The 26,259-nt window shown below is 42.0% G+C and overlaps 1 long non-coding RNA gene across 5 annotated transcripts; it reads right to left on the bottom strand.

Annotated features, from left to right (window-relative positions):
• Positions 1 to 855: 855 nt before the first annotated feature.
• On the bottom strand, positions 856 to 25,473 carry LOC134340093 (uncharacterized). Of its 5 annotated transcripts, XR_010016486.1 has the most exons (5): positions 24,212 to 24,624; positions 23,501 to 23,606; positions 20,168 to 20,310; positions 12,813 to 13,016; positions 856 to 1,202 (listed from the first exon to the last, which is right to left on the bottom strand). It is a non-coding gene; the product is annotated as an uncharacterized LOC134340093 (long non-coding RNA). The 5 variants fall into 5 exon arrangements; XR_010016483.1 differs by lacking the exons at positions 856 to 1,202; positions 24,212 to 24,624 and adding an exon at positions 25,385 to 25,473 and having other exon boundaries at positions 11,198 to 13,016; XR_010016485.1 differs by lacking the exons at positions 856 to 1,202; positions 24,212 to 24,624 and adding an exon at positions 25,228 to 25,366 and having other exon boundaries at positions 11,198 to 13,016.
• Between the last annotated feature and the right edge of the window lie 786 nt (positions 25,474 to 26,259).

The following is a 26,259-nucleotide window of genomic DNA, read 5'->3' as shown; positions in this document are numbered from 1 at the left end:
AGGGTATTGAGTGCATTTTTGGGCCTCTTATCTGAGAAAAGATGTGTTGGCATCAGAGAGGATCCAGAGGAGGTTCATGAGAACAAGCCCAGGAATGAGGATGGCTCTGGGCCCATACTCACTGGAGCTTAGAAGAATGAGGGGTGGGGGGGGGGGGGGTGGAGAGTAATCTCATTGAATCCTATTGAATATTGAAAGGTCTGGACAGAGTAGATGTGGAGAGGATGTGGGGTGAGTCTAGGACCAGAGGGCATAACCTCAGAATAGAAGGATGTTCCTTTAGGATAGAAATGGGGAGGAATTTCTTCAGCCAGAGAGTGGTGAATCTATGAAATTCATTTCCTCAGATGGTTGTGGAGACCAAGTCGTTGAGTATGTTTAAGGTGGAGGTTGATAGGTTCTTGATTAGTCAGGGCATCAGAGGTTGTGGGGAGAAAGCAGGAGATTTGGGTTGAGAAGGATAATAAATCAGCTGTGATGGAATGGCGGAGCAGACTTGATGGCCTAATTCTGCTCCTATGTCTTATGGTCTCTTTAACCAAGGATAATTTAATCAATTCAAATTCATTTTGACATGTGATAAATAGTTACTTGATTTTTTGAAAAGGCAAACATTCATTTTCTTTTCGCCTCATTTTCTCCTCCTAGTTGTCTTTCTGCACTTAACAGAATTAACTCATCTAATTGCTGGATGTCCCCAGCACATCCTTAGAAGTGTGTTTTTCATTAATGCAAATGACGCATGTCTCTGTATGTTTCGATGTACATGTGATAAACACAGCTGAATCTGAATTTCCTTGCAAGCTATTTCTGTGCTTCTTGGCCCTGTGTTTCATTCTGGCTTGTGATGCCCATATTACACTTACTATGCTGTTACCAACCTGCATTTCCAGAAGGTTATGAAGAAGCTTTCTCTGAGTTGATGTGTATGCACAAGGAAGACCTAGGGCCTACTTATTGCGAGGTTCAGAGGAGCAGAGGGGCAGTTGCTAGAACACAGGAATAATCTAGCCTGCTGTTTGTCCAGGAACTCCTTTCTCTACAATCTTGAACCTCCGGTGAACTTGAAGGATTTTGTTGGTGATCTCCTTCTGCTGCCTTGGTTGCCTGCTGTTTGTAGTCCAGGTCTCAGAGGCATATAGTGGGCAGGGATCACTGCAGTCCAGTAAGGCGTGAGTCTTACATCAGGAATATAAAAGTACCTGTAACATTAAAGTAACAGATAATAGAATAAGACAAAGATAGGCTGGGAATAAAGTTCTAAACTAGGACAAAGTCACTTACACTGGGCTGGGTGTGATTTAACTCAAGTGGGCCGGAAACAGTAATTTGAATTTGTGTTGGAGTCATTGAAGGTGTTCAAGAAAGAGAAAGTCAAGGTTCAGAATAAGTATATGTCTCAGCAATACCCCTATTCACTTTCAAAGACACCAAAAATAGTTGGCTAATTAAACTATAATTCACAAGGGTGCTTGATCACTGAAGAACTTACATTGCCTGCCAGTATGCTTATCCTGGCTTTCCTCCAAACAAGATTGCCCCAGGAAGCTTCAGCAACACACTCAAGTAACACAATCCTTAAAGTGGCAAATGCATCAGAACAACTATTCCTGTGGCAATGAATTCCTCAGATTCACCACCCACTGGCTAAATAAATTCCTCCTTATCTCCATTCTAAATGGATGTCCTTTTATCTTGAGGTTGTATCCTCTGATCCTAGTCTCCCCCACCAACCTCTCCACATCCACTCTATCGAGGTCTTTCAACATTCAATAGGTTTCAACAAGATCACCCCTCATTCTTCTGAATTCCAGCGTTGTTGAGCTGTTGTTTTCTTGCTCTGTAGAGTTGGCAGTTCACTCTCTGATATTTATACATCTGCTCTGCTCAAAGAAGCTTTGATAATTTCCCTGAGCCCACAGTGGTTCTTTTCAAACTGACACCCTTCTCCACAGGGTCATCTGTATTCTGGGCCGGGTGGCCACTGCCTTCTGTTACAGCTGCCATTGGTCTGATGAGTGATTCTGCCACTTCTTGTTGGTTCTTATTTTGCAACTGTACTCATAATTTTAATAGCGTCTCTTTTCTTGGAAGCAGAACACAAGAGCTAACTGCCCCATTACAGGAAGGATGTGGAGGATTTGGAGACGGGCAGATGAGGTTTACCAGGATGCTGCCTGGATTAGAGGGCATGTTCTATAAAGAGAGGTTGGTTTCTCAGGAGTAGCAGAGGCTAAGGGGAGATCTGAAAGAGGTTTATATGATTATGAGAGGTATAGACATAATAGATAGCTGGTGTCTTTTTCTCAGGGTGGAAATGTCTAATACCAGAGGGCATGCATATAAGGTGAGAGGGGATAAGTTCAGAAGAAATGTGTAGATCAAGCATTTTTGCACAGAGTACTGGGTGTCTGAAGTACGCTGCCTGGGGTGTGACGCAGGCAAATGCAATAGAGGCATTCAAAAGGCTCTTGGACAGGCACATGAATACAGAGAATGGAGGGATATGGACATTATGTAAGCAAAAGAGAGTAGCTTCATTGGCCATTTGGACTGAAGGGTCTCTTCCTGTGGTTCACTGTTCTCTATTCTAACTCTCCAATAGTGGCTCCTTGTTGTCAACTGAGTTGGACATTGCAGAATGCTAGTGGATAGATCTGCTCTTGACAACGTAACCTCCAGCAATTCACTGGTAACTTTAACAACATTCTCTACCCTTTGATTACAACGTGGGAAGTCTGGAGATGCTGTCGGGTGATTGGACTGCAAAGCGCTTCATAAACCTTGTAAAGTTCCTTCCATAATGTGTACTCTATCAAATGTGGCAAACACATCAGGGATGATGTCGCAGGTAAACTGTGTCCTGGATGACATCAAGGAAAGCACTCTCCCAAAAGCTGGAAAAATAATCCACTGTTCCCAGATCTCTGTCTCCTATCTGACTGAGATCAATCTGACCCGACCTGGGATAATGAGAGTGGAGCATTTTCTTGGGTTACTTCCTCAATAGATGTTTACAAATCCTGCATTTCTGCACATTGTGATCTTCCTGGTCATTCTGAGCCAATGGATATCTCACTCACCCTGTGGAAGTAGCCATTTACCTCACAGGTGCAAGGAAAGAACAGATTTTCTCGTGTTGTACCCTTGTAGCATGAAGACAATAAAATGGATGTAAGATTATTATAAATGAGTGCTTAAGTGCTGGCATGGACGTGGTGGGCTAAAGCTCCTGTTTAACAGGCTCTTTGACTCAATGATTTGATAAATAATTAACCTTCACCTTTGTAAATCAGATTACTTTGGGAGACCAGTTCAGCTGCCTTGTGGAGGTACAGCTGAGAGCAGGCTCATTCTTGCCCATCCTTGTCTCCTTCACCCAGTCTTAATCACTCACTTCAGCTTCAGTATCATTCCTTCTTGACTGACAATCTCACCAGTCTCCCTATCAAAGGGTTCGAATTTATCTCTGTCATATTAATCATCTCATGTTCAGTATCCTCATTGTCCACTGTATGTTGTGTCATGGAGACAGGCTCTGCTACGTGATGCCCCGAAATGCACAGTCATACTATAGAGTACTGGAGTGTTAGGTTCCATGCCTACATCCTCACTCACATTTTCTGCAACCTTTTGTATGCTTGGTGGAAACACTTAATAATAATTGGCAGGGAAAAATGCAAGTCTGACTTTTTCCCTGACCAGGGTATTCACAACAGGAAAAAGAATCTCAGGGTTGTATGTGGTGACATGTATGTACACTGATAATACATTTTATATTAAACTTTGAAATTTGGACTTTGAAAGTAAGAGGTTGGCCATCCAATTCTGAGTTGAGAAGCAGGTAAATGTGGTGCCTCATAGAAGGAAGCATCCACCATTAAGGGACCTCGCCATCTGGGATAAACCCCCTTCTCATTTGGGTACCTTGTCAGGGAGGAGGTACAGAAGCCTGAAGATCAATACTCAGCATTTTAGGAACAACTTCTTCTGCTCTGCCATCAGATTCCTGAAGGGTCCATGATCCATGAACGCTACCTCGCTATCCCTCTTTTGCACAATTTATTGTTATTTTTCAAAAGTTCAAAATTCAAAGTAAATTTATTGACAAAGTACATCTATGTCACCATATATAAACCTAAGATTCATTTTCTTGCTGGCAAATTCAGTAAATCCAAGAATCATAACTGAATCAATGAAAGACTGCACTCAACAGGGCAGACAAGCAATCAAGGTGCAGAAGACAACAAAATGCAAATACAAAAGAGAAAATAATAAATCAATCAATCAATCTGCACTAAATATGAAGAGTCCTTGAAAGTGAGTCCATAGGTTGTGGGAACATTTCAATGATGGGGCAAGTAAAGTTGAGTTATCTCCTCTGGTTCAGGGCCCCGATGGTTGAGGGGTAATAACTGCTCCTGAACCTGGTGTGTGAGTCCTGAGGCTCCTGTATCTTCTTCTGATGGCAGCAGAGAGAAGAGAGCATGGGCTGGGTGGTGGTGGGGTGGGGTGTCCCTGATGATGGATGCTGCTTTCTGTGTAGATGGGCTCAATGGTGAGGAGGGCTTTACCCATGATGGACTGGGCAGTATCCACTATTTTTTGTAGAATTTTATGTTCAAGAGAACATGACTACAGTGAAAAGCTTTAATTTGCATGCTGCCCAGACAGATCATTCCATCAATAAGTATGTCAAAGTAGGAAAACAGAGTGCTTAAATTGTTACAGTTACAGAGAAAATGCAGTGTAAGCAGACAAATGAAGTGCTGAAGTGCAAGGGCCATGGCAAAATTGATTGGGAGATTGAGAGTTCAGAGTTGAGAGCATGAGAGGACTATTCAACAGTCTAATAACAGCAGGATAGAAACTATCATTGAGTTTTGTGATAGGTTTTCTCAAGCATTTGTATCTTTTTCCCAATGGGAGAGAGGAAAAGGGAGAATGTGTGGGGTAGGAGATTTCCTTGATTATGTTGGCTACTTTCCTAAGGCAGTGGCAAGTGTAGATGAAGTTAGTCGAAGGGGGGGCTGGTTTGTGTAATAGACTGGGCTGTGTTCATAAGTATGCAGCTTCTTGCAGTCTGGGGCTGTTTGATACATCTGGATAGCTTTCTATGGTGCATCTGTAAAGAAATAATGAGTCATCGAGGACACTATAGAAGTACTTCCTTGGTCATAGCATCTGGTGGACGCACTTGGACAAGCTACTGGTGATATTACACGCAGGAATGTGAAGGTGTCAACTATCTCCACTTCAACACCATTTATACAGACAGGGAGTGTTCACTGCCCCTTCCTGAAGACAATGACCAGCTCCTTCATTTTGCTGATTATTGTCTTTACTCCATGTCTAAGTCTCTATATTTCCTTCCTGTACTCCATCTTGTCATTGTTTGAGATCTGGCCCACTACGATGATGACATTTGTGAACTTGTAAATAGAGAAAAAGCATAAATTGGCCACAGTCATGAGTGCATATGGGCTAGAGGCACAGCCTTCAAGGGCAGTGCTGTTGAGGATAATCATGGCAGAGTTGTTGCTGCCTATTCTGTAGTACATTGATCAGGAAGTTAAGGATCCAGTTACAAAGGGGGTGCAAAGTTTGTAGTCTAAGAGATGGGAGATGAGTTTGTTCAGAATTATTGTGTTGGACGCAGAGCTGTAGTCAATAAATAGAAGTCTGATGTAGATGTCTGTTATGTCTCGGGTCCAAGCACTATTCCAGGATTGCCAGCTGACCCAAAGAGAAAATCTGAAGAAAAGGAAGGCTCAGAGCTGAAAAGAAAATCTGACCTATTCTATAAATACATGAAAGGAAAAGGGATGAGAAAGGAAATAATGGATCTTAATAGAGTGAAAATGATGACATGAATGGGGAGATAGAAGACGTGACTAAAATCCTGGATGAAAGTTTAGCATTGGTTTTCAAGGAGGTGGAATGTGATTTTTACATTGATACTAATGAGGAAGAAAGTGAGGCATTGAAATGATTAGCAAAGAGAAGAAAATAAAGATTAATTGTTCATATAGGTTCTGTGCAAAAGAGAGAATCCTGTACAGTATATCACCAATTTGCCTTTTTCCTTCCTCTTTCAATAGGAGATGTGAGAGACAGGTGAAAATATTGTACTATAAATTCCCTAACAAAAACTTACAAAATGGTGAAATACAATTGACAATCTTTAATATCTCCACTTCTCGTTGTTTATTGTTATTGCTTTAATAATGACACTAAGATCTTGATAAGCTGTTAAATTCTAGCCCGAGCATTCAAGAGTGTTTATTGGTTTATAAACTTACAAATTCAGTGGAAGTTTGGAACTAAATGAGAAGCTCTAAGAATGAGATATCCTTTCTGCAATCGTTCAACAACTTCTGTAGATTTGGTATGGAAACACCAGTGCCCCTGAATGGAAAATCCTACAAGAGGTAATGGATATGGCCAGTCCATCATGGGTAAAGTGCTCCTCACCATTGAGCACATCTACATGAAGCATTGCTGCTGAAAAGCACCCCCAACACCAGGGACCCCCACCACTCAGGTGATGCTCTCTTCTTGCTGCTGCCATCAGGAAGAAGGTACAGGAGCCTCAGTACCTGCATAACCAGGTTCAGGTACAGTTATTACCAACCATTAGGCTCTTGAACCAAGAGGGATAACTTCACTAAACTTCTTTTACCCCCTCACTGAACTGTTCCCACAACCTATGGATTCTCTTTCAAGGATTTCATGCTCTGCACATTTATTGCTTATTTATTTATTATTACTTTTTGTATTTGCACAGTTTGTTGTCTTTTGCACATTGGTTGTCTGTCCTGTTGGGTATGGTCTTCCATTGATTCAGTTAAAGGCATCCGTTAGTCTTGTGAGACCATGGATCTGCGCCTGGAAAGTCTTCACTCTCCAGGGCACAGGCCTGTGCAAGGTTATATGGAAGACCAGCAGTTGCTCATGCTGCAAGTCTCCCCTCTCCACGACACCAACGTTGTCCAAGGGAAGGGCATTAGGACCCATACAGCTTGGCACCAGTGTCGTCGCAGAGGAATGTGTGATTAAGTACCTTGCTCAAGGACACAACACGCTGCCTCGGCTGGGGCTCGAACTCACGACCTTCAGGTCGCTAGTCCAGTGCCTTAACCACTTGGCCACGTGCCCACACCTTTCACTGATACTATTATGGCTATTGCATTTATTATGTCCACAAGAAAATGAATCTCAGAGTTGTATATGGTGACATATATGTACTTTGATAATTTTTCCTGAGGAGACTGAGGTCCTTTAACATCTGCCGGACGATGCTGAGGATGTTCTACGAGTCTGTCGTGGCCAGTGCGATCATGCTTGCTGTTGTGTGCTGGGGCAGCAGGCTGAGGGTAGCAGACACCAACAGAATCAACAAACTCATTCGTAAGGCCAGTGATGTTGTGGGGATGGAACTGGACTCTCTGACGGTGGTGTCTGAAAAGAGGATGCTGTCTAAGTTGCATGCCATCTTGGACAATGTCTCCCATCCACTACATAATGTACTGGGTGGGCACAGGAGTACATTCAGTCAGAGACTCATTCCACCGAGATGCAACACAGAGCGTCATAGGAAGTCATTCCTGCCTGTGGCCATCAAACTTTACAACTCCTCCCTTGGAGGGTCAGACACCCTGAGCCGATAGGCTGGTCCTGGACTAATTTCCTGGCATAATTTACATAGTACTATTTAACTATTTATGGTTCTATTACTATTTATTATTTATGGTGCAACTGCAACGAAAACCAATTTCCCCCGGGATCAATAAAGTATGACTATAATAAATTTGCTTGCATGTTGAAGATTTCTCAGCTTGTGGTACCTTCACTAATCCTCTGAACCCACCGACCAATTCAGCAAGGTGCAACATTTCATCGCCATCATTTACTCTGCAAGATTCAGACCAATAATTGTCATCCCGCAGCAATACACACAAAATGCTGGAGGAACTAAGCAGGTCAGGCAGCATCTATGGAAATGAATAAACAGCCGATGTTTCGGGCCAAGATCCTTCTTCAGGACTTTGTGATCCTGCCTTTGGCATGCCCCTTCTCTTCCATGAGCTACGAACTGATCAGCGCATGAATGACCAAAAATAGCAACCTGAATCCTACTATGTCCATGAGCCAAATTTTCGTATAATGATGCCCTGTTAGATTAGGGTACTTGGATAGTTGGCTGCGAGACTCCTCTTAAAATTTGCCAGCCTAATCACTTCATTCAAAGAAGTTACATCTTTATTAGTGAATGGTAAAGAAAGTGAACCTCAGTCCCAACTTGTCTAAGTATATCATTTCTATACTCTTTGCTGTAGTAGTCTCAGTTCAAGCTGGAATCCAATAATCAATAGAACATTTCAAATTACTCTTGCAGAGTTGCAATTCATAGAAAATCAGTCACTTATTCTGTGTTGGAATAAAGATTTTGAATCAGTTTGAAACTCCCCTCACCATTCTTCTTATAATTGTAACATACTGTACAGTGCCAAGCACATCGATTGATTTCATCCACCTACATTAGTTCATAAAAGAGCTGAATGCAGTTTTAAAATAGAAAAGCAGTGGGTTTTGCTTCCGTTCGGTTGCTGGTGAGTAGGTGTGATATGTACATACTGCAGCAGTAATGACGCAGGTAACGTAGGGTATAAAGTATAGACACTGAGCACAAATTGGAAATAGAAGTTTAATTTGTTCAGAGAATTCAGCAAGTGGTACCTTATCTAACAAATGCACCTCATTAATCAAAAAGAAACCGGCACTGAATGGTCTAGAAAGATGCCTGCTGAGGTACAACTGCCCCTGTTAACGCCGCCATGAACAGCCCCAAACCCGGCTGTGAAAGGAGGAGAGTTGAGTATGGGGCTAATAACACCAACCCGTAAAAACCCTGTGCTATAAAAGTGCCAACAGAAGCTCCAAAAATCTCAGACCCAGGAGAGGAAGGATACGACAAGAAGATGGGCTACACCTGGAGACAACGTGAAAGACTGGGCAGGACAGAGGACTCTGGTGAGCTACTGCAGTGGGGTGATGGGGCTTAAGAAGAAGAAGAAGGAAACTGTCCCTGTTATGAACACTTGACTTTTGGACACCCCTACATATAAACGAGCTTCCATAATATTCAATCTGAAAGTCCAAAGTATGTACATAAAATACATTCATTGCTATGAGTGACAGAACTGTTTTTCTCACTCACCACTTTTAATAATTGTCCTTTCTTTATGTGTTTTTACTGCTATTCATCACAATATTGCGATGGAATAGTTACCATATTGAATCACTCTTTTGTGTCTTTCAACTTATGGACAAAATCAAACCCATTCCTCAACCAGGCACGGCATGTAATATTCTTCCTTACTGTTAGTAAATTCTGGGGATTAAAATCATTGGACACCAAAACAAACACCATGATTGCAATGCAGATTGACTTACAAAACAAGTCAACTTTCTGCTCCTGCTCATTGTAAAGATTCAAGTTCCCAGTTTGCACTGACCACGCCATGGGTTGGCTGAAGATAAGAATAGCAAGTGGATCCTACCAATCAAAGCTGTCCTCAAGACAGAGTGTGCGTTACCGCTGAAGCAGATGCTGACAGCGATTCATAGAGGATCTAATCTAGGCAAACGCAGAGGGTGCATCAATGCTGAACATAACAACATCTGGATGCCTTGCTGAAGTGTTGGTAGAGCAATGATGCCATAGATTCGTAGAGCTACATAGCACAGATAAAGGCCCTTTGGCCTGACCTCGCCTATGCTGACCATGATGTCTGAGTTAGGCCCATAACCCTATAGATCTTTCCTATCAATATAACTGTCCAAATGCTGTAGTTGTTATCCACACACAAAATGCTGGAGCAACTCAGCTTGTTAGGCAGCATCTACTGAGGGAAATGCACAGGACTCCTGAAATGCTGACTGTCCATTTCCCTTTATTACTTCTGCCTGATCTGCCAAGTTCCTTCAGCAATTTGACTGTTACTCCAGATATCCAGCAACTCAGTCTCTCACTGTATCCGCCTCTCTTCTTCTGTACTTGCAAGGGACGGGAAGACTCTCTAGTTACAGTACATGTTGAGAAGGCAGTGAGAACACATTGATGCAAGGTGTTGATCCATAAAAATCTGCAAGAATCCCAATGACCTGACATGGGTGTTTAAGGTCAGCATTTGTTTCTGCAAATGCCATCTCTGAAACACAGTAATAATTATCTTAGGCACAACTCAACTCACCACAGCCCCACCACTCTCCTGCGAACAGTGAAATTGATCAAAATTCATTCCTTATACCAAGCATTAATATGATTCATTACCCTGTTTCACTCACTTTATACTTATGATTATGAGGCTAATCACAGCTCCAATGCCATATTTAAGTTTGGCAATGATGCCACTGTCATTGGCCGAATCAAAGGTGGTGACGAATCAGCATGTAGGATGGAGATTGAAAATCTGGCTGAGTGGTGCCACAATAACAACCTCTCATTCAATGTCAGCAAGACCAAGGAGCTGATTACTGACTTCAGGATGAGGAAACTGGAGGTCCATGAGACAGTCCTCATTGGAGGATCAGAGGCAGAGAGGTCATTAACTTTAAATTCCTTGGTGTTATCATTTCAGAGAATCTGTCTTTGGTCCCGCATGTAAGTTTCATTACAAAGAAAGCACAGCAGCACCTCCACTTTCATAGAAATTTGCGAAGATTTGGCATATCATCTAAAACTTTGACAAACTTCTATAGGTGTGACTGGTTGTACCACAGCCTGTTATGGAAACACCAATGTCTCGAAAAGAAAGGCCTGCAGAAGGTAATGGATATGGCCCAGTCTATCACAGGTAAAGCCCTCCCCACCATTGAGCACATTTACATAGAGTGCTGTTGCAAGAAAACAATATCCTGGGCTGAAATGGTTGCCACAAGAGGACACAGATTTAAGGTGCTGGGGAGTAGGTACAGAGGAGATGTCGGTGGTAAGGTTTTTACTCAGAGAGTGGTGAGTGCGTGGAATGGGCTGCTGGCAACAGTGATGGAGGCAGATACGATAGGGTCTTTTAGGAGACTTCTGGATAGGTACATGGAGCTTAGAAAAATAGAGGGCTATAGGTAAGCCTAGTCATTTCTAAGGTAGGGACATGTTTGGCACAACTTTGTGGGCCGAAGGGCCTGTATTGTGTTGTAGGTTTTCTATGTTTCTAACATCCATCATCAGGGACCCCCCCACCACCCAGGCCATGCTCTCTTCTCACTACTGTCATCAGGATGGAGGTACAGGAGCCTCAGGACTCACATCACCAGGTTCAGGAACAGTTATTACCCCTCCACCATCAGGGCCCTGAACCAGAGGAGATAACTTCATAAACTTCACTCACCCCATCACTAAACTGTTCCAACAACTATGGACTCATGTTCTCAATATTTATTGTGTATTTATTTATTATTTTTTTTTGTTTTGTATTTGCAGTTTGTTGTCTTTTGCACATGGTGTTTGTCTGTCTTGTAGGGTGTGGAATTTAATGGATTCCATTGTGCTTCTTTGTATTTAATGTGTCTGCCACAAGGAAATGAACCTTTGGGCTGTATATGGTGACAATACATTTGATAATACATTTACTTTGAACTTTGAAATTTGAACCTTGACATATATCATTGCTGGGTGTCTTCAGCTTTCAGCTTGGACATATTACTAGCCATTCAACCAGGCCCAAGCAATGTGCATCATTGCAATGTCTTCTCTCTTGCATCACAGTGACAGATTGCAGAGATCATTTCCAGGAGCCAAGCGCGCCCGCGTATCCAAGTCTTGAGCTGGAAATAATGTTGATCGTTGCTGATATGACCATTCTTGAGTCCATGGCCAACAAATCAGTTGAATCCACTGAAGACAACATATAGATACTTCATCACATTTCCCACATGCACCTACTCCTCAGTATATGCCTTTGATTTAAAGCATGCAGTTGGTATAAAGTTGCATCTCCCACTGCAACAGCCCACCTAACTCTGAATTGTATACACTGAGCTGCTCGATGTAGTGCGTGCAGTACAATATCAAAGGGCACGGTGGAGTGCGAGAGTGACATTGCAGGGCATGGAGCTCATCCCTTCCAGCCCCAGATCTGTGGATCCAATCACATTGCAGCATCAGAAGGCCAACGTTACAGCATCCACTGCACCCCAGACCACAGCCACCCAAGCTTCACATCATCAGTGTATAGCTTGTAATTGCCCTTTAGTATATTAATGAATGTAGATTGGCACAGCCAGCTGCTCTCGAGGGAAGGCATCATCTATGCTGCATTAATCTGGGCACTGATCTGGATTATTTAGTTACACATCAGCCGGCCACTCACAGAATTAGTCTCATTCTTCTCCATCAAAGGGAAATAACTTACATGTGGTGCCTGCAAAATGATGTTTGTTCAAGGTTCAAGGTACATTTATTAAGTATGTATGCGTATGTATAAGTAAGTATGCAGTATACAGCTCTGAGATTTGCCTTCCCACAGCCACAAAACAAAGAAAGCCATGGAAGCCATTCAAAGAAAAAAAATCAAACATCCACCTGTGTGCAAAAAAAACCAAATTGCACAAATGACAACAAGAAAGAATGGGCAAAAACACAGAATATTAAAACATAAAACTGGGTCCAAGTGAACTACAGTCTAATTGGTAAATCGGAGATCCAGAATTTCGGTACTATCCTCCAACAGCATCGAGGGAGAGAGAATGCAGGGGCCTTTCTCTGGCAGCAGCAAATGAGAGGCTGGTAGATGGTGCTGAACACTCACCTTCTGCATGCGCCTCAATGTTTTAATTTTCGTCTAAGCTTTAATCAGCGAGATTGGTGAAAAATAGATCATGGGCTTGCGCCCTATCTCTAAGCTTCTAGGCCTCGGGGGCGCTCGCCTCCTGGAATCTTCTCAGAAAGTGACAGATCTCTCAATTGATCTCCAAACTGTAGATCACAGGCTTTAACAGTACCAGAAACATACCTAAAATAAAAAGAAGACGTAAAAGAAGTGAAAGGAATGGTTTTGTGGACTATCTGAAGGATGTCACCCGAGATTCACTGGTGCCATTTTGACTTTGACATTCAATCACCGTCAATATGTTAGAATTTATCATTCTACAGGATGTACCACATAAATACAATGGCTACAAGACTGGGTCAGAAGCTGAGTATTCAGTAGTGAGTGATTCACCTCCTGTAAGTCATCATAAGCCAGTAGCATGGGGAATGCTCTCTACGTACTTGAATGAGTGCGCAACACCATCCAAGACAACAGAAGCCGTGTCAATACACTCAATTAAACACCCTATACATTCACCACCAATGCACAGTGACTGTAGTGTTAACCTTCTGCACTTTAGTTCAATACCCAAGCTATTTCAACAGCATTTCCCACATGCGACTTCTGTCATTAAGAAGGGCCCATGCAGCACGTACTGTATATTGGAACAGATTCTTCCCTTCTTGACAAGTCTAATCACCACCTCAGTATAGTAACACGATACCAACTTTGATATTTGCGCAAAAATTAACTTTGTTTACATTTTGGTTCTAGTTGTGATTTTTCGTGTGCAACTCTTGTGTAATTTATGTATTTATATTTTTTTCTGAACATTATACCTTTAACACTATGTGGCTGCGAAACTGCTACAAGGGATTGGTGTTGGAATTGGCTTAATTTTGTCACGTGCTGAGATCGAGTGAAAAACTTGTCTTGCACACTGTAAATCGAACAATACGCTCACATTCTGGGGATGCCCTCTTCTCTGTACGACCCTCTTCTCAAGATGGAAACACAATGTTTTAGGAACAGCTTTGTCTCCCCGTCCACCCCACTGCCTTCATATTTCTGAACAGTTCATGAACTCATGAAGACTACCTCACTGTTCCTCTTCCACACTACTTACTTACTTTATTTATTCTTGTAACTTATAGTAATTTTATGTATTACAATGTACTGCTGCCGCAAAATGACAAATTTCATATAAGCCTGATTCTGATTACCATATCTTTATATTAAAGACAGAGACACTCCAGATATAGAGTACCTTGTGTAAATTTTTAAACTCAATGTCTCTCCAATCATATTACACAACTAAAAGATGAAGATATACCTGTCACTTCTAAGTATATTGCTTGGCAATGAATATATTTTGTAATAATAATAATTCTTCATCAATGTCATCATCATATGATGTGGGTGATCATGGTCTCCATGACCAAGACTGTTCTTGGCAAATTCTTCTGCTGAAGTGGCTTGCCATTGCCTTCTTCTGGGCAGGGTGGAGGTATGTCTCTACCCTCGAACATGGAACAGTACATCACAGGAACAGGCCATTCAGTTCACAATGTGATGCCAAACCAGCTAAACAGCAAATCAAAAACACCCAAACACTAATCCCTCCTACCTACACCATGTCCATATCCCTCCATCTTCCTCACACCCATGTGCCCATCCAAACGTCTCTCAAAAGCCCCTAATGTACTTGCCTTTACACCATACCAGGCAACACATTCCAGGCATCCACACTCTCTGAGTAAAAAACTCACTCCTCACATCCCCTTTCAACCTGCACTCTCTGATTTCAATTCATGCCCTCTGGTATTAGACATTTCAACCCTGTGAAACAGATACACTCTGTCCACTCTATCTAACCTTATAAACCTCTATCAGATTTTCCTTCAACCTTCAACTCTTCAGAGAAAACAGCCCAAGTTTATCCTGCCTCTCATGATAGCACATGTCCTCTAACCCAGGCAGCATCCTGGTAAACCTCTTCTGCACCCTCTCCAAAGCCTCAGCATCCTTCCTATAGTGGGGCAACCAGAACTGAATGCAATACTCCAGATGTGGCCTAACCAGAGTTTTATAAAGTTGCAACATAACCTCTTGACTTTTGAACTCAATACCTTGATAGTGGAGTCAAGGGTTATGGGGAGAAGGCAGGAACGGGGTACTGGTTGTGGATGATCAGCCATGATCACAGTGAATGGCGGTGCTGGCTTGAAGGGCCAAATGGCCTACTCCTGCACCTATTGCCTATTGTCCATTGAACCACCCTATTGACCTGTGTAGCCACTTTCAAGGAGCTATGAACTTGGATCCCAAGATCTCTCTGCTCATCAACACTGTTAAGGATCTTTCCCTTAACAGTGTGCTGTCTTCTTGCATTTTCCCTACCAAGATACAACTTTTCACATTTATCTGAGTTAATCTCCATCTGCCATTTCTCAGCACTGGTCCATATCGTGCTGCATTCTTTGCCAGTCTTCTGCACCATCCACAACTCCACCAACCTTGGTATCATCTGCAAACTTACTAACCCACCCATCGACATTATCATCCAGGTCATCTATATACATCACAAGCAGCAGAGGTCCCAGTGCGGATCCTTGCGGAACACCACTGATCACAGACCTCCAGCTCGAATAAGTCCCTTCAACCACTACTCTCTGTCTTCTATGCACATGCCAATTCGCCACGAGCTCCATGCATCTTAACCTTCTGGATTACCTTCCCATGAGGGACTTTGTCAAACATCTTACTAACATCCATGTAGACAATATCCACTGCCCTATCGTCCTCAATCTCTCTTGTCACCTTGTCACAAAACTTAATCAAATTGGTAAGTTTAGTCTAGTTTAGTCCTGGCTAAGCAATCACTGCTGTCTCTGAAGAGTATTGATAATGGCTGGGATCACCCATCTTCTAAAGACACTGCTCAGAATAATAACTTATTATTATTACTAATATTATGTTTCAGTCTTGGCCCAGAGGAACCGATCTCATCTCAGAATCTCAGAAAGGTGGGTCAGGGGCTTGCTCCTTGCAGGAACTTAAGTCCAACAGTCAGCCTGACATTTAGTGCAGAGCAACTACTGACAGTAACTACTGGTGAGAAATTAAACCAGTGCCTTTTGTATTCTGTGGACATGAAACATCCCATGACACTATGTTGATGTAAAGCAAAGATGACCCAGCCAATATAAATGGTTCTAAACCATTGTTCACTGCAAGTATTAATAGATGAATGGTGAAAATGGACTTTGACCATCACTTACCTCAAGTACCACAAGGGTAGGAGCACAACAGGAGTCCAAGATCAATGCTTCTTTCAGATGCAAATCAAAAAAATTGCAGTTAGGCCACACTTGGAGTACTGTGTCCAGTTCTGGTTGCCTCACTATAGGAAGGATGTGGAAGCATTGGAAAGGGTACAGAGGAGATTTACCAGGATGCTGCCTGGTTTAGAGAGTATCCATTATGATCAGAGATTAAGTGAGCTAGGGCTTTACTCTCTGGAGAGAAGGAGGATAAGAGGAGACATGATAAAGGTATACAAGATATTAAGAGGAATAGATAGAGTGGATAGCCAGTGCCTCTTCCCCAGGGCACCACTGCTCAATACAAGAAGACATGACTTTAAGGTAAGGGGTGGGAAGTTCAAGGGGGATACTAGAGGAAGGTTTTTTACTCAGAGAGTGGTTGGTGCGTGGAATACACTGCCTGAGTCAGTGGTGGAGGCAGATACACTAGTGAAGTTTAAGAGACTACTAGACAAGTATATGGAGGAATTTAAGGTGGGAGGTTATATGGGAGGCAGGGTTTAAGAGTCGGCACAACATTGTGGGCCGAAGGGCCTGTACTGTGCTGTACTATTCTATGTTCTAATTAACGTGCTGGTCTGCTGATGTTCTTTCGGTGAGATACTGAAGATGAATAACATAAGGGCATAAAAAAGAGAAGCAGAACGGTCCCTCATGCATTCCCTAACAATCCAATAAAATTATGGCTGATCTTTTACCTCAGCCCCATCTCCCTACAACCATTGATCTTTTTCCAATACCTAAAAATCCAAATGTTAGTTGGATTTTAAGGATCTTTTGAATATTTGAGATTTTGTCCTAACCAATCTTTCTTCATCAAGTAATACCATCAAAAAATAGATAATATGGTTTCTGTAACAGTTATTTGCAAACAAACCAAAACCGCTGCGAGACTGAGTACGAGAGCTGACACTGTATGACGGGCTTCCAAACTGAGCTCCAACTTGAAAAAGTGCAGTCGATCCTTTATTGTGATGCTTTATTGCAAAGATGAACGATCTTATAGCAATAAAAAAAATTAGTGGAACTAAATTAGTAATATAGCAGAATAAGAGTAATTAGCATTCAAATTAGGGTAATTAAGTGTAACTAAGCGAAGATTGTAAATAACCGGTCAACAAAAAACAATCGCCCCGGCTCACTCCCTCTCAACTAGACTAAGCTAGCTAAGTACACAAAGCATGAATGCATAACTGTACTTATTTGCTTCTACCATGTCCAATCCACGAGACAAATTACTGCAACCCATAAAACGTGCAACACAAAATACAATACAGACAGACAGGAAATAGATACATGGCTCCTACAGTTACTGTCAGTTCAATCTTACTATCTTATCAAACAGGAAGGTCCAATTTGCATGTTGAACATTCACAACACTGACTGTTGAGGAAAATTATTGCTCACATAAACAGACCATAATTCAAATCATTTTTTACATACATCTTCTCTGCATTACAGTTCCCAATTTTAAATCAGATTATGATATGTAATTCACATGAGATCATTCAGAATACTTGAGTATTTTCTAAGTAGAATTACCATGGTTTTAGACTGATTAAAGACAAAAAATGTTAGTTAGATTTAATTATGAATTAATTCACATATGGATGCCAAAAATAAAGTAAGCCACCAAATCAGGAGCACAATATTAGAGTAACTGAGCCTTCTTTTCACAGGGATTTCTCTAAAAAAGAACTCTGATAAATCTATTGAACTTGTCTTTGGATAAATACTTCAGTTACAATTTGTACTTCATGGAAATGTCTCATCTCAATGAATTTCTGATCTCCTGCCCAAATTAATAATGGGAGACGGGAAATGGAATATTCTCCAGCTGGATAACCACAGCTCGAATACACAGGAACTTTGATGGGTGGAGGAAGAGCAGATAAGCTTCTGAGTTAATAATGCAGAGGCCTGTCTAGGAAACAAGAGACATAATACTAACTCCCACCATGGCAACTGTGAAATTTAAATTTATTTAATAACTTTGAATAATAAAAAAGATAATCAGTAATGATGACTGCAAAACTTCTGGGTTTTAGCCAAAAACCCAGTTGGTTCACAAATGACCTTTAAGGAAGGAAACCTTTTGTCCTTTTGTAGTTTTTCCAAAACTACAAAAGTTTATTCACACTAAAATACAGATATCAAGTATTTACAAGACATTGAACAAATTCAAATTAAAATATGATTATTACTATCTATAAAAGAGCCAATTCCCTGGGGGACCCACCGTTCCTGAAAATTCCCCAATGCACCCATGGTGAATGCGTGCTCACTCTCCAAGTTCATCTGGGCATGAATGTATCCCTGCAAGAAAGGCAGAGCCCTTGTCTGTGTACCGCCTGGTCCCATGAATGGCCATCGTGGCCACGTCCAGGAGCAAGCCCACCAATAATTCCTCTGAGCGACCTGCCCCCTTCTGTATTGGGTGCCATATATCAGTGTAACCAAAACCTGAGGAACAGCCCCTTCAGATATGCAACTAGGGACTGACACCTCAAATACTCCATATAAATGTGGGACACTGATACTTCCCAGCCACAGATTGGACAGGTGGATGGGGTATCTGTGAACCTGCTTAAAAACCTGTTGTACGGTACTGCTCGATGCAACACCTTCCACCTCAGGTCACCAATGTACAGGGGAAGGACTCCTGCATAAAGAGACTTCCACTGGGGAAGTCTCCACTGCTAGTTGGTAAAACAGACTGCCACAGTGAGTCTGGTCAGCAGATGAAGGCAAGGAAGTTAAAGATGTGCAGGAGCTGTCCGTGCAAGAAACAGCACGTCACGGAAAGGCACAGTAAGCATCTCCATAAGACAGCTCACATTATGCGGGACACTCTCCCGAGAAGAATCTCAGAACTTAGGTCCAAAGCGTAATTCCAGCTGACTGGGTGTTAGCACAGCCAGGAACCCCTCAACACTCCCGAGCCTCCTGACACCCACCACGATGCGATAGGGATCCGTCACCTTCACAGCCAGAGCACTGTGCCTCGCCTTTTAGTCTTTCCCCAGCCTGGCCAATGTGTGACTCTGGATCTACCAATATGGTTGTCAATCTGTGCCTGGATCTGCGACAAAGCAGCTGGCCTGTTTGAGACCCTGTCCACCACACAAATTAGTTCCTTTTCCTCTTTGGAACACCACTCCACTGCTCCCACTATAGCTGCAGTGTGGATCACCTGTAAATTGCATTGCAATTGTTCTCTTGTTCAAATTTTCTTTTAGATTATGAAGTAGTTTAAGGCATAAACAAAGGTAAAATGATTCAAAGTCATTGTGAAAAACATAGAATAAAAAGTATGAAGATCTTTAACCTCAAACACTAGTCTTGTTTCTAATACCACAGGTGCTGTATTTACTTACTGCTTGTTACGCCACTGGTGGTTAGGCTGCAATGAAGGTCCCCCATCTCTGGCAGTGTCCAGGGCTTCCTTCATCGTGTCAGAGCTTCCTCTCAGTTTTCACTACTGACAGTCAGGCAAGTCCCGGATGGAGACTCAGGAATGCCGTCGCACTCAGGTGGAGAAGGATTCTTCATTGCTGTTTCCGTAACAGTTTTGTTTTACCAATCAGGACTTTTAGCCCTGAGATGAACTCCTGAATCTGGAGGACTGGTGGATCCCTCTACCTTGTGACCTGTTTGGCATGGGTGACCCTACCAAAAGCCAAACAAGAAGGACCTGATTCCAGCCAACATAGCTTGCTGGGTTATTGAGGCACACAAGCCTCCAGACCCTATGACAAGTTTGTGGTCCTCTTGGAGGGCAGGTGCCATATATAATCTGTTAAGTATTTCAGGTTTTCCTGTTTTTCCTTCTGTTTTCCAACATCTGCAGTTTTTTTTTAGAGACTTATGAATAGAAAATGGTTTACAATAAATCCAACACGTAATTAAGAATATTAAAGGACAATGTTCTTGTTTTTTCCTTTTACTACCTCAAAGAACTATTTGTATGGATGGGTTATAAAACTAAGTTTTTCACTGAACCTTGGTTCATGAAACAATACTAACCTGTTCATTGTTCGTTCGTTATATGCTGTGTCGTATGACGTGGGCGATCACGGTTTTTCCATGACCATGATTGTTCTTGGCAATTTTTCTACAAAAGCAGTTTGCCATTATCTTCTTCTAGGCAGTGTCTGAGGTGCCCGGCCCTTTAAAAAAGACACACAAGGTCAGGTTACTGACAAAGCCTGCTCTTCCCAAGAAAGATCTGTTTATGTGCACCATTCCTCAATCAAAACAACTTTCAGAGGACCTTAGAAGAAGAATTGTAGAGATGCATGAAGCTGGAAAAAGCTACAAAAGCATTTCTGAAGACCTGAGTTTTCATCAGCCTACAGTAAGAGAAATTGTCTCCAAATGGAGGAAACTCAGTACTGTTGCTACTCTCCCTAGCAGTGGGCATCCTGCAAAGATCACACCAAGAGCATACTGTGCAATGCTGAAGGAGATGAAAAGGAACCCAAAGGTTACAGCAAAGGACCTGCAGAAATCTCTAGAGCTTGCTAAAGTCTCTGTTCTTGTGTCCACTATAAGAAAAACACTGAACAAGAATGGTGTTCTTTTCACGGGAGAAACACTGCTCTCCAAAAAAAAACATTGCTGCACATCTCAAGTTTGAAAAAAACCACTTGGATGATCTACAACACTTCTGGGTCAATGTTCTGTGGACAGATGAGACAAAAGTTGAACTTTTTAGCAGAAATGCACATTGCTATGCTTGGTGGGAAAAGGGTACTGCACACCAACACCAAAACCTCATCCCATCTATGAAGCATGATGGAAGGAGCATCATCGTTTGGGGCTGCTTCACTGCCTCAGGGCCTGGACAACTTGCAATCGTTGAGCGAACAATGAATTCAAAATTGTTTTAAGACATTTTATAGAGAGTGTTAGGATAGCAGTCCATCACCTGAAGTTTAGTAGAAGTTGGATAATGATCTGAAAGACAAGCATAAATCAACAACAGAATAGTTTAAAAAGAAAATTTGTGTTTTGGAATGGCTGAGTCAAAGTCCTGAACTTAATCTCATCAAAATATTGTGGAAGGACATGAAGCAAGCAGTTCATGCAAGGAAACCCACCAACGTCCCAGAGTTGAAGCTACATTTTCTATCAAATACATGTAATATTGGGTATTTTTTCTCATTAAATAAATGAACAAGTATAATGTTTTTGTGTTATTTATTTAACTGGATTCTCTTTATCTGGTTTTAGGGCTTAGGTGAAGATCTGGTCACATTTTAGGTCATACTTATGCAGAAATGGAGAAAATTCGACAGGGTTCACAAACTTTTTAACACCACTGTATTATCTTCCCACCTACACCTTCTCTGCTAACTGAAAACTAACTTCATTTCTCTCCTTCTCACTACTAACATGAGTTACAGACATTAACCGATTTCCACTTGACAGATGCTGCCTGGCCTACTGAGTGTTTCCTGCATTTTCTGTTTTTAACTTTGATTTACAGCCTCTGTATTCGGTGGAATTTGATTCCAGATTTTATACGTCAGTTCTGATCCAACCCTAATGAAACTGGGTCTTCTATGATTGGCCAATGCTATTTATGGATCCTTGACCTCAAAATCTGCATTGTTATGATCTTGCACCTTATTGCCCACCTGCACTGCATTTTCTTTGTACATCTTTTCTACATTCCATTATTGTCTTATCTTCTTTTATCTCATGTAACAATAATAAACCAAAACCAAAAGTCAGAAAAGGAGACTTTATAGGTGTAGATCAGGAGGCTTGGATTTTGCCAGATTTGATGCGTATGAATAGTATGCAAGATGAACTTTTCACTGTATCTCACTACATGTGACAATAATAAACTAACTCGAATTCCAATTATGATATGATCATTGCTTTCAAGATATTTCTTCATGGCATGCCCATCAGCTCCCTCAATTCCTGCCTCCTACTTTTTATTCCATGGTCCACTGTCCTCTCCTACCAGACTCCATCTTTTTCAACCCTTTAACTCTTTCAGCTTCTCACATCATCCTTCCCTCCTCCACCCACCCACCTTCCCCCTCAATTATTCTCACCTATCGCCTGTTACCTTATACTCCTTCACCTTCCCTTCACCTTCTCATTCAGGCTTCTGTCCCCTTCCTTTCCAGCACCAACAAAGAATCTCAGCCTGAAACATTAACTGTTTATTCATTTCCATGGATGCTGCCTGACCTGCAGAGTTCCTCCAGCATTTTGTGTGTGCTTCTCAAGATCTCCGGCACCTGCAGAATCTCTTGTGTTCCCTTACTGATACCTTGGAATGGTGTTGATAGAAAGCAATTCTTCGTACTGCAACAATAAAGTGGTCACATGGGCACTTCTAGGCCAACTGCTTTTGATTCCTTCAATGTGGGCTGAGCACTCCAAGCTAAAAAACATACGACTTTCATTTTATTTTCAAATCTCTTACTATCTTTTCTTTCAATTAGCCCTGACGAAGGGTCTCGGCCCGAAACATCGACTGTACCTCTTCCTATAGATACTGCCTGGCCTGCTGCGTTCCACCAGCATTTTGTGTGTGTTGCTTGAATTTCCAGCATCGGCAGATTTCTTCGTGTTTGCATAAAGAAAAATTATGTTGTCTTTCTGAACATAACTCGATTTTGCAAGGTCAAATGAGGTGCAATTTAAATGCAGAATTTATTTAAAATATATTAGAGTCTGGGATTTTGACAATATTTTGGTATGATTGCAATTAAGTGTCAAGAGGAAATTATTAAGTAGCAGACATATTATGTCTAAGTCAGAAGTTTGCAGATTTAGTCCCACTCAAAGACATTGATTATTGAAACTCAGTTGACACTATAATCAAGTACCAGCGAGTTGCTGTCTTTCAGATGAGACAATGGCTGAGGTCTTGTTGTCCCTCACGAATGAATGCAAAAAATGTCACTTCATCAAAGGATTCTTCATCATGCTGACTTGAATGATAATTATCCTTCAAACACAGCTCAAAATAGAAGATCTGCTTGTTGATATCGTATTTCTGTTTTGACCACTTCACTATGCTGATTGGTGCACATTGCAGCTGGAATTGCCTTACAGGTGCAATATGCTTCCGAATATCCTATGAGTGGAAAAGATACTATCAAACCCAAGATTTTCCTTCTTATTGCTTTGTTATTAAGCAGAGGATTTAGATCCAGGATACAGGCCGCTGCAGAGAAATTGTATGTTGTTTTCTTCAGTTTAATAGTATTGTGTTTCAAGTTGTTCCTCCTGTGTATAAACAAATGTTCTTTTTTTCCTTTATAGCTATGAATACAGTAAACTCAACCTTATAACAGCTTTTCAGCTACTTTACTCCTACCTCATACCAACCTGTTTTATGTTTTGGCTTATTCCTGTTGGCTATTATTTCCTCATGTGAAGATCAAAACTTTGTAAATACAGGAAATCTAGATGCACTCAGTAGATCAGGCAGCTTCTGTGGAAGGAGAAACAACAACGTTAACATTTCAAGTTGAATGCCTTTTGTCAGGAGGGCCCTTCTCTGACTTGATATCACATTTTTGCTTAGTTTAATCCACTTAGAACGTAGAATGTGGAAGAGTACAGCACAGGAGAACAAAGCCTATGGCCCACAATGTCTACACTGGACACGATGCTGAACTAAATTCAATCTCTTCTGCCCACACATCATCCATATCCCTCCATTCCCTGAACATCCACATGCCTATCTAACAGCCTCTTAAACACCATTTTTGTATCCGCCCCCACCACCAGCCCTGCATCCCATTCAAGCACTCACTACCTTTGTATGAAAACCATAACCCACACAGTTCCTCTAGATTTTCCCTCTCACTTCTAAAATGCATGCCCTTTATTATTTGACATTTCTATCCCACGAGGAAGATTCTGGCTGTCTCCTGTCCATGCCTCTCATAACTTAGCAAGAGTATTTTACTGTGGGATATTTTAATGCCTTAGAAAGACATTAGTTAGAAATTAGGTTGAGTGGTACTGAATTTTTTTGTGCATGTAGCCCAATTGCTATGAAGCAAAAAGCAGGAACAATAACTGGGAGCTTACACCACTGTTCTCCAACCTGTTGCTTTAGGGTTCCTGAGTCTGGTGGTGTGGTCCTGAGGCTCTTCCACCTCCTTCCGATTGTCAGCAGTGAGAAGAAGTGTGGCCTGGATGGCAGGGGTCCTCGATGATGGATGCTGCTTTCTTGTGGCAGCTCTCCTTGTAGATGTGTTCAAAACTGAGGAGGGCAGTGCCTGTGATGGACTGGGCCTTATCCACCATTTTTTGCAGACTTTTCTGTTCTTAGACATTGCTATTTCCATACCAGGCCTTGCTCCAACTTGTCATATCCCAGCAATCCCCAACTACCGGGCCGCAGAGCATGCGCTACCGGGCCGCGAGGCAGCGATATGGTTTGGTCAGCTGCACCTTTCCTCATTCCCTGTCACGGCCACTGGTCATCCATTACGCATGTGAGGTCATGACCCGCGCGTCATCCGTGTCAGGGCGGGAAGGCGATCAACTCCTCGAGCTTGCAAATGACGGCGGGCTGAAAAGTATGTTTGACATAACATCTCTGCCGGCATTCTGGATCAAAGTCAGGGCTGAATATCCTGAGATAGCCACGAAAGCACTGAAAACGTTGCTTTCATTTCCAACATTTTTCTGCAACGAAAACTAAATTGCGGAATAGACTGGACATAAGGAACCCCCTTCGAGTATCGCTGTCTCCCATCACCCCTCGATGGCACCGTCTCGTTGTAGGAAAACAAGCCCAGGGCTCCCACTGATTCAGCAATATTGGTGTGTTGCAATGATTTTATATGTTCATACGGGGAAAATATGTGCTGTGCGTTTAATATCCAAATATTACTTAAAATGTTATGATGCTGTTGACTTATAAGTGACCTATATAACCATAGAACAATTACAGCACGAAAACAGGCCATCTCTCCCCTTCTAGTCCGTGCCGAACGCTACTCTCACCTAGTCCCGCCGACCTGCACTCAGCCCATAACCCTCCATTCCTTTCCTGTCCATATACCTATCCAATTTTACTTTAAATGATAATATCGAACCTGCTTCTGCCACTTCTACTGGAAGTTCGTTCAACACTTCAAGCTCCCCTGATAATTGACTTATCGCTATATTCATGCGAGGAAAATATGCGCTGTGTTTTTAATATTAAATTCATTAGATAATAAACCCTTTTAGAAACAAAATTGAGTGCATTACCCACTTATCACCTATATTCCGGTAGTGATTAACACCCACCCCCACGAACAGAATCGCGAAAAAGGATTTGCTTGGGAGGTGGGGGGGGGGAGAAATCGGCTGGTCACGACACGCATGCGCATTGGTGCTCGCGCAAGGCTTCATGGGCATTGTAGTCTTTTGGGTAAACAACGCATTTGACTTCTACTCTTGTTTGTTGGCAACCCTACCACCCGCCCCGCTCCGGTCGGCCGGTCCGCAAGAATATTGTCAATATTAAACCGGTCCGCAGTGCAAAAAAGGTTGGGGACCCCTGTTCTAAAGGTAGGATGATGCAACCGTGGCTGACAAGAGAAGTCAAAGCCAATATAAAAGCAAAAGAAGGGACATACAATAGAGCAAAATTAGTGGGAAGCTGGAGGGCTTGAGAGCTCTTAAAAACCAATAGAAGGCAACTAAAAATGTCACAGGAACTAAAAAGAAGAAATATGAAGGTAAACTAGCCAATATAACCATAGAGGATACCAAGAGATTTTTCAGATATATAAAGCATAAGAGGCAAGAGTGGGTATCGGACTGCTGGAAAATGACACTGGAGAAGTAGTAATGGGGGACAAAAATGGCAGATGAACTAAGGTTTTTGCATCAGTTTTTACTGTGGAAGAAGAAGCTGAAAGGGATGAACATAGGTAAGTAATCTGTGCCAGATGGACTACACTCAAGGATTCTGAAAAATGTAGCTAAAGAGATTGTAGAGGCCTATAGTGATCTTTCAATAATCACTAGATTCTGCAATGGTTCTGAATGACTGGAAAATTGCAAATGTCACTCTACTCTTCAAGAATCTGTGCACTTGGATCAGAAATCCTTTGACAAGGTGCTACACATGAGGCTGC

This window comes from Mobula hypostoma, chromosome X1, assembly GCF_963921235.1.
Source record: "Mobula hypostoma chromosome X1, sMobHyp1.1, whole genome shotgun sequence".
NCBI classification, from domain to species: domain Eukaryota; kingdom Metazoa; phylum Chordata; class Chondrichthyes; order Myliobatiformes; family Myliobatidae; genus Mobula; species Mobula hypostoma.
The sequence above is the reverse complement of the archived record's forward strand: the minus strand, read 5'-3'. Positions and strand labels throughout refer to the sequence as shown.